The sequence below is a fragment of the Brachyhypopomus gauderio genome, chromosome 3 (assembly GCF_052324685.1).
Source record: "Brachyhypopomus gauderio isolate BG-103 chromosome 3, BGAUD_0.2, whole genome shotgun sequence".
Classification (NCBI taxonomy): Eukaryota; Metazoa; Chordata; class Actinopteri; order Gymnotiformes; family Hypopomidae; genus Brachyhypopomus; species Brachyhypopomus gauderio.
The window spans coordinates 18,515,588-18,525,064 of record NC_135213.1 but is presented as its reverse complement, the minus strand read 5'-3'; the positions used below and the strand labels follow the sequence as shown (position 1 = coordinate 18,525,064).

Genomic DNA, 9,477 nt, shown 5'->3' with positions numbered 1-9,477 from the left:
ACGACAAAAGGCGCAACGAAAACGGATTCTTCAAGAATATTAAACTCAAAATAGACTGTTGAAAACATAAATATTGTGTTTACAAACCAGCTTTTTAAACTCTCAATATTAACGACAGTTTTCTCAATTACAAAACGTAATTTCTTGGTTATGGATTCTGTTTTTTGATTCTCAAAACATTAGGTCCTATATTGACGCAATACAGCCTCACTAATAGATATTCGAAAAGGCAAGAAAATGTCGAAAGAGCTGAAAGAACGAGCAGCTTTTTTTTTCTTCTGCTGAACAGGAGCTACTCATACGTATTTATGAGGAATATAAAGACGTTATTATGAAGAAAGGCAACACGTCCTGTATTAATAAAGCCAGAGAAGCTGCCTGGCATAATATTGCAGACAGATTAAATGCGTGAGCATATAATTTAATCCATTCATTGGCATTTAAAAAGTGTTATAGTAAATTAATAATGTTAATAATTTCCTGATTTAGAAGTAACATGTGCAGGGTTAAGAGAACGTGGCAGCAGGTCAAGGGAAATATAAAAATATACTCCAGAATGGTAAGTACAGTTGATTAGTCCAATGTGCAGGAAAGGGTAAAACACCATAAATAACTGTATAAAATATTTTAGCAACCAGAAAGAAAACTGCTACTGGTGGTGGGCCTCCTGTAGTAGCCCTCACTCCTGCAGAAGACCTTGCTTTAGAGCAAAACAGCGGACGCCCCATCATTGTGGGAATCGAAGGAGGAACATCATCTGATCCTGTCTGTCCTCATGATACATAGCCTTATGTTAAAGGTAGGTTCAGTTGTTTCTCAGATTTTTCATTTTTGTTCTTACAGGCTACATCGTAGTATTATTGTATACTTGATGACTAAAATTTTACAGTGGTGGGGGGTGTGCTGACTCTTTTGGACCCTCCTGTATTTGACAATGATGTGCGTACCATAAACCAGCTTATTTCTTATGACTGAACCTTGAGGATCGTTAACATTTATGTGTCTTAATTTGTTGTTTGCAGGGGGAGATTGCCGGACCATCCAGAATGGTACAGGAGGATGAGGACACAGTTTCTGCCTGTTCAGAAAGGACACAGTGTCTGCCTGTTCTGTAAGGCGTGTGTGTCTATGTATCTGTCTGTTAATGTGCTGTGTGATCTCATAATTTGTGTTGTGTTTAAAGGAAATGGAAGAACAGAGAGAAGACCCTCAGGCCTCCACGTCCAGAGCTCACACCTCTACAAGAGAACAAGTGAGTAGTAGTTATGCAGTTCAACATGAATAAATACTTCTCAATCTTGACTATACTTCAGTCTTAAAGGAATCCATGATTAGGGAGATCTACAAAAGATACTTGCTCTAAGATATAGAATGTAAAAAAGCAGATCTGCAATACAAAAAAACTAAATACGGAAGTTGGAGCTTAAAATAAAGAAAATGGAGAAAAATGTGAGTATTTGCATAAAGGTCTCACTTTAATATGCTTGTTTTTGCGAGATAAGTAAATCAAAGTTTCTTCTGTCCACAGGCTCAGCAAGACAATTAATAAATTTCTCTTTCCAAAAAAAAGGCGTCTTGTTTTATGTTAATAGTGTTAATGAACAAATGCAAACAAAATATTCCCTTAACTAAAGTAAGTGTTTGCATACATGTCCCTCATAGCTCTACTATCCATGTGGTCTGCAATTAAAATGTCGTCTTCCCATTGCTCCAACTGCACTCTTGGCATTTCTTCTTTTTGCAGTATTGCCACATTGTGCAAAACTGCACAGGCTGCTACAATATCACAGGCTCTCTCAGGGGTGACTCTGAGATGGCGCAAGCAGTTAAATCTGCTCTTTAACTGTCCAAATGCCATCTCAATGCATGCCCTTGTCTTTGAATGTGCACAATTGAACCTCCTCTCTGCATCTGTTGTAGGGTCTGCACATGGGGTAAGGAGAAAAGGTTGGCAGGGGTAACCCCTATCCCCAAGCAGTAAGCCAGGAAAAGCACCTACGATTATAAGGGGTATAGTTAAACACTGAGGCCAAATCTGCACTATTTTGTGTGGTTGGAGTATTCTTACCTTCGGCAAACCTCTGTGCCAGTGAGGAGGCACAAAATATCCTGGAATCGTGCACCGAACCGGGCCATATTGCCTCAATGTTGGAGAATAGAAATTGGCTGGTGCAAACCATTTAGAACAATGGCAAAAGTGACAAAGGGTGAAAGTTGTTCAAACCCATGAACTGACATGCTTTACAATTTCTGTTGGGTAGGCAAAACTTGCATGTACCTGTACATTGATGCTGTGAAATAATTTTTTGGTTCACATAGTCTGCCTCCATGGGTACAGGTGGAGCCTTTATCCAGATGTGAGTACAGTCTATAGCACCAATGACATTTGGAAATCCTAGAGAATTCAATGCGTTTTGAATTGAATTAATTTTAGCATGAAATAGTTGATTAAGATGAATACAAAGCACTTCAGTAAGTGCTCTGGATAAGAGCGTCTGTTAAAGTCATATACATTTAACTCCAAGTTACTGATCAAACCAACACTACTTCTCAAGAATACATACCAGCTGTTCTGAAAAAGGATGGGAAGGATGCCTCTGTGACCAGGGAATTTGATGAATATATTAAGGAAACGCTTAAGCGCAAGGTAAACCTTTCGAATTTCGCGGCAGACCGTTGCCTTACTAAGATGTTCTGCATCCCCAACGCTGTACAGAAATGCACGACTGGGAAAGAAGCGCAAAGCGATACAGACCGTTTGGGGTTTGGTAAGAGCTTTACTACGTCTAGTGTTCTTCTCAATATATGGCCCCAGTAATTTACAAAGATATATAATACTGTGTCTTCTGAACCTGTAGCGCTCAAATAAGTAGTCATCTGGAAAGCCAAGTGGATCTGTCCTGTCCTGGAAGGACCTTGGAGCTGGTAGCATGAATGCTCTGCGCACTACACACGCTCCCTCATCTACTGGATTTTCTACAAATGGGCATGTCATGGCCAATCAGCCTTCACTGTTAGCTGCTCTTTTATAGCATACATTTTGGATTATTTTTATCACCTGTATGCAAATCTTGGTAAGGTAGTTGTCTGTGTCCATTTCCTTTTTGCACCATTAAGTTAACCACACATTTACATTATTTATACTGAACACATGTAAATTGCAGAGTGATATGATTTGCTTGTAATTTGAACACAAAAGAGGAAGTATGGGGATAAATATATACCTAAAAGTATCTTCACCTAAATTACTCAGTATTAATAATTATTAATACTCAGGTACAAAGAATTGAATTTTTTGTGATAGAGTTTATGCTAATGTATGTTTCTGCACCATAACTGCGATTACACACTGTATTCCATTTTACACTGACCTGAATTTGTGAAGATTAAACCAATACATTAAAATGTGCAGAAACCTCACTGATTAACAATGAATATGTACTCTTAAATTTTACTTATTAAATTTTGATAATAATAACCTGCAATCATTCCAAACTAATAATTACAGTACTCAATTAAATGTATAAAGATATGATATGATATGCTACATCCACAGTAATTTAATGGATAGAACTGCAGCGGAACCTTGTTCCTCAATTCAGTTTCCCGGATGGCGAGACTGACATCACGCTGCTCAGCCAATAGAAGCGGTCCCGCTAAGCTAAGCCTCAACTCTAGCCTGGTACGGAGCAGGTTAGTTCAAACGTATATGTTGCTGTAGTAACTGAGCGAGGCTCAAGTCTAGCCTCTTTCGTGGAACCGAATTTGAGCAAAATGAGCCAGGCTTGTCTTAAAAAGTCTGGCTTACTGAGTTAGCTCGCTTCGTGGAATACCCCCCAGTTGTCATGATTGTTGAAGTTCAACTGTCAAAATAAAGAGATTGAAAGTATGTATTATGGCTGAGCTTTTATTATTGTTTTATTGTTTTGGTTAATGTTTTTACATTGTTTTAAATGTTGTTTGTTAATTTATGTAAGTACACCATTCTTTTATCTGCTGATGTTCATGTAAGCTGGAATTTAAAGACCAAAATAACCACTAAAATATTTATATTTACAGAAATGTATTGTAATATTGGTAGTTTTAACAGGAACTTAAGATGTTAATACATCCCAAGCACCGTAAATTAATAGGAAAGAGTAGCATATTTATTGGACCATTGGATGTTAAATTAAACACATAAGATTTGAAACTACTTTTATATAGGGTTAAAAATATATAATTTTACATTATTTTTGTGTATTTAAAAAGTAGAATCCAATTATTTTAATGTTGAAATCTCATTGATAAACAGTACATTGTAAGAGTTTGTGCGAGTTATCCACTGTAAGTTTATAGGATATGAACATATATTCACAGATTACCTCTGTACTTTGACAATATCATTTGTAGATTGTTTAAATAATACCATTAAGTAACCTAATTATGCTGTTATTTTAACATTCTAGCTGTGTTTTCTTACAACGAAAATTTGTAATTTTACTCAAATTTGGCTGTGAAATTACAAAGAATAAATACAGGGAAAATCTGTAATTTTACAGTAATTCATTGTTGAATTATGTGTGGTATTTTACTGTAATTTTACGGTAACTGTTTGGCAACTTTTGCTGCCGGACATATTACCGTTTTTTTACGACTTTTTTTTTACAGTGTGGAAGCACTGACAGCTACCTGGATGGGGCAAGCACAGCTAATCAGAGAATAGAAAGTTGGTGGAGTTTTTTGCGAAAAGAATGCCTGGAGTTTTGGATAGCTCTACTTGTAGACCTCAAAGACAAGGGTATCTTCGATCGAGGATTTTTGGACAAAAGCCTGATTCAGTTTTGCTGCATGTGTCACGTATGGCAACGCCCCCTCTCCTAGCTGTTACTCCGGGTTCCCTCGTGTCTGTGTTCCTTGCCTGTTTATCCCACCCTGCTCGTTTGTCTCCGTGATTCCTCGTTTGTTACCACGCCCCTGTGTTATTGTTATCACCTGTCCTTTGTTTCAGTTCAGTGTTATAAGTCCCGGTGATTCCCCAGTCTGGTTATCTGTGGTTTTATGCTTTGGTCAAGCTGTTGTTTTGTGCTTGGCTGTTCACTGGTCATTCTTGCTTGTAAGTTTGCTCTGTGTTTTCCCCGTCGTGTTTAGTATGCCCGTGTACCTGTGTTACTCTGACTGCCCTCCCGTTATGATCCCGTACTGTTTCTCTGATGACGATGATGGTATGCCCTGTAATAAATCTCGCTCTTCTCAGCATTTGTGTCTGTCCCCTCGCTCCGCAGTGCGAGCTGCGTTACATGGGACTCATTCAGGTAAGATGAGTGGAAATAACATTTGCTGTGTATGTGTGAGTGTCAAGAAGGATGATACGTATGTTTTTATAAACGTACATTTATTTTTTATTTATTTTTATATATAAAAATCAAGATGAATATAACATGTAATTATGTAATTTAATTATAAATTAAGAATGAATACTTCAGACATATTCTTTCAGTTGGTAAGTTTGTATGTGATAAACTGTATGAATTTGGTAAAGTGTGTATTTGATATGCTATTCAAAAACAGCATCTGATTAAGATGGTGATTGAAAGTTTAAGCTGGTCTACAATAGTGTTGTCAGACTGAATCGAAATCCTTTCCACAGCTGATTCGTTAATTTCTCAGTTCAGTAGATGAGCTCAGCAGTGACCGTGCAGGCCGATGTTCTGTCGAGATGTGCTACCCTATCAAACGGTGCAGGGCAGGCTCCTCCCGCCAATCAGAATCTGAATCAGAATCAGAAATACTTTATTAATCCCCTGGGGGAAATTGCAATTGTTACGGCTGCTCCTATTAATAAAAGTACACTATATAAAAAATACTAAAAATATTTACATAATTAAATAACAAATCAAACAGAGTTTAGGAGAAGAAATAGAAATAAATAAGCACTGAACAATTCACTGAAAGAATCTTTTGAACTAATCTATTTACTGTACTCATTCTAATGATTCAGTTAATCTAAAAGAGTCACTGTGCCCATCACTAGTCTACAAGCATAATCGGTCTGACCAAGCTAGACAACCAGTATGAGCAAGCTTGACCAGCATGACCAAGTTGGTCGAACAATATGATCCCCAGTGTTTCAACCACATTGACCCTTATAGACCAGTCTTTGATAGTCAAGGTCTTTTTAAAATTGCAACCAGTGTTGGAAAATGATTATCTTGTAGTGTGGGCCAGGCATAAGATAAAGCTGGGTTTTAGTTGGATTTTTAGCAGTGTATTGTTGTATGATATTAGGGGCATTATTACTGCTGCATCATGAAACCTGAATGTAATTATCTGACATTTTTTGTACTTTCTAAAACTTTTCTAGGATGCGTTGGATGACACTGCAGAAGTGTGGGATTCACACATCATACGGCCATCAAAGAATGACAACGCTCCTAGTGGCTGGCCAAATGCAATGTATGCCTTGCCAGAGCTATACAGAACAAGAGACTTCCTTGCTCAAGTTGAAGATGACGACATTCAAACATGCAAAACAGAATGCACCTTTCGTCAGTCAGTCCCATGTGACCCGGATGTGTATGACCTGTGCAACATTCAAGAGATGCTTATGAAGCTATTGATTTGTACATATTTTTAAGAAATGACATTAAAGCAAATCTGTAATATGCAACATTGATATGGTTACTATACTAATTATGTCATGCAAGGTGCGTTGAAGAGTTCACTTCCTGAAGAATCTGCGGATATGTGGCACACGATGCCCGAGATGAGAATATTTTTGCTCCCCCCCCCCCCCCATATTGATTAGGAATGCACCGATTCACATTTTTCACTTCCGATACCGATTCAGATATCTGAGGCTTAGTATCGGCTGATACTGATCCGATACCGATCTGATAGAGTAAAACCGTTCTGAATCGACTTAAAACTTTTTTTTTTTACACAGACATACTGAATTACAAGTTTATTGAAAACTCTGCACCAGTATAGCACACTTAAACACACATAAAAACATGTAAAAACAACACAACTTGCATTTGTTCAGTCAGTGCAATAATGAATATAACATCGAATGTAAAATAATAATACCAAAGAACCTGAAACTGACAAAAACAATAGGTTCACAACTTTGGTCAAACATGAAAAAAATAAACTGCAAGAAACCTTTGAAATGGTTCAAAATTCTAAATATCATTTAAAATAAATAAGGAGATGAAATAAGAGAAACAGCAATACCTATGCGGCTATTTGCTAGCGCAGACATCACACGCAGAACACAAAGCATGTAACGGCCAGAAATATGTGTACTGTTTCTTTAAGGGAGCGAGTTGAGCGCGCGTATGGAATATTGTTGTTTTTATAGTTTTCTGCCGTAGACCGACTCAGACCACTGCTCTTTATTTTATTTCTGTAAGTAACGCATTCAATGACCTTTGGACAACTCACCAGTTGATGTATGAACAGTCAAGTAATGCTGGAGCCCAGGTTTATTTTGGTCAACCAGCAAATAAACGGACTAAGTGTAATACCACCAGCGCGAGTATGAGTCAGTGATTCTCATCTCTCCTCTGTGTACTTCGTGTCCGGGACAGAGTGGATATTTAAGGTTGAACGAACTCCGAAAAGCGTTACAAGCATTGAATTAGACTGAATGGATTTGTTTTTATGGATCGGTCACATTGTCACCGATACCCGATCTAGATTTTTTTTTCAGATATTAATATCGGAATCGGTGCATCCCTAATATTGACACATGTGCACATGTTTTCAGAGGTGGGGACTCGAGTCACATGACTTGGACTCGAGTAATTAATATTAAGACTTTTGACTTGACTTGAAAAAATATTCAGAGACTTAGACTTGACTTGGACTTTTACACCAATAACTTGGGACTTGAATTGGACTTGAACCTGTTTACTTGCAAAGACTTGATTTTTTTTACCCCAAATCTAAATTTTAAAACGCATATTAATATTTATAAAGTGCGCCCCATTACAGTTTTTTTCAACTGTTTACACACAAAATCTTTTCTTCTCACACAATTTTCTAAACATGCCCTTCAAACACCATAACCCCACACCAAATCTGCAAAACCATACACTAACTCTCAGTGTCTGACTCAGTTTTCAATTTCCAAACACACATTTTGCAAAACTCTACACACAAGTTTCTACCTAACACACAAAGATCAAACAGGAAGTTACTTGATTTCATCTTTCAAACACAACCTATCAACATGCCACACTAAATCACCAGTGCTTCACTCCCACACCTCACATGTGTAAGCACTCATTACTTTATTGAACACCAACGAATCATTGGCTAAGTATAGGCCTATAAATAGGTCAAATGTCAAGATGTCTGTTTTGAACCATGAATGACAACGAAGAGAGAGCCGGGAGAGTTGGTAGAGGCAGAGGACGTTCACGAGGAGTTCGGGTTCGAGGAGGAAGGGGAGGAAGAGGACGAGTTGGACAGGGAAGAGGACAAGGGCAAAGAAGGGAAGCAAGGAGAGCTATCTCAGATGAGATTAGGGCTACATTGGTTGATCATGTGATCAACCATCAGCCATAATCCGAACATTCCGAAATGAGAACAGGTATGCAGCTATCTGATATAAACATAATAATTATTTCAGCACAACTGTAAAATGCATACAATTGTTCCTCTTATATCATGTATATTACTGTACTACATTTCATGATTCATGAATGGTCAGTGTGATTATTATACTATCCCATGATGTAGCTTACTGCAGGAAGACATTTTAGACTTTATGACATACCACACATTCACTATGCTTCTGTATCTTCTACAGAGTGGATAGACAGAGGAATTGTGGAGGGCGAGGGCGCAAATTTACTGAAGAGCAGGAGACTGCGATTATAAATATGGTATTGGCAAATAATGCCATTCGAGTCCAGGTGAGGACTAGGAGATCTTCCAGGAATTTCGCTGCGGTCAACATCAACAGCACGCTCCTGGACATGAATTCCGGAGGCGGTCGTTTCATCTCGCGGCGATCCCCGGAGTTTAGATACACCGACCTCCTTCAGCTTGTTCCTGCCGCTACGCCCACTCCTCGTCGGCTTCCAGCGAGAGTGCATGTCCGCAACGGCGGAATCAATCCTCAAAACCTACGTCCACTGAAGTTTCAGCCCCAGGTACAAAGTGGAAAACTCATCTCAGCTAAGATGGCTCTTATTAATGCCCGATCGCTCACAAACAAGACTTTCATTCTAAATGACTTTTTAACGTCACGAAATTTGGACTTCTTGTTTGTAACTGAAACTTGGCTCACACCTGGGGACTCTGCCCCCCTTTCTGAACTGACCCCTACCGATTTTTCATTCTTTAATACCCCTCGGGAGGGTCGAAGAGGTGGGGGTCTGGCGTGCTTTTTTAAAAGTCATTTTAATTGCCGGTTAATGACAGTAGAAAAGTTTACTAGTTTTGAGGTTCAGTTGTTTAAACTGGTTTTACCAACACCACTGCTCT

General features: G+C 38.4%; 1 long non-coding RNA gene across 1 annotated transcript; it reads left to right on the top strand.

Moving 5' to 3' along the window:
• Positions 1-5,013: 5,013 nt before the first annotated feature.
• Positions 5,014-6,649, top strand: LOC143509762 (uncharacterized). The gene is made up of 3 exons (XR_013129766.1): positions 5,014-5,095; positions 5,237-5,294; positions 6,344-6,649. It is a non-coding gene; the product is annotated as an uncharacterized LOC143509762 (long non-coding RNA).
• The last annotated feature ends 2,828 nt before the right edge of the window (positions 6,650-9,477 follow it).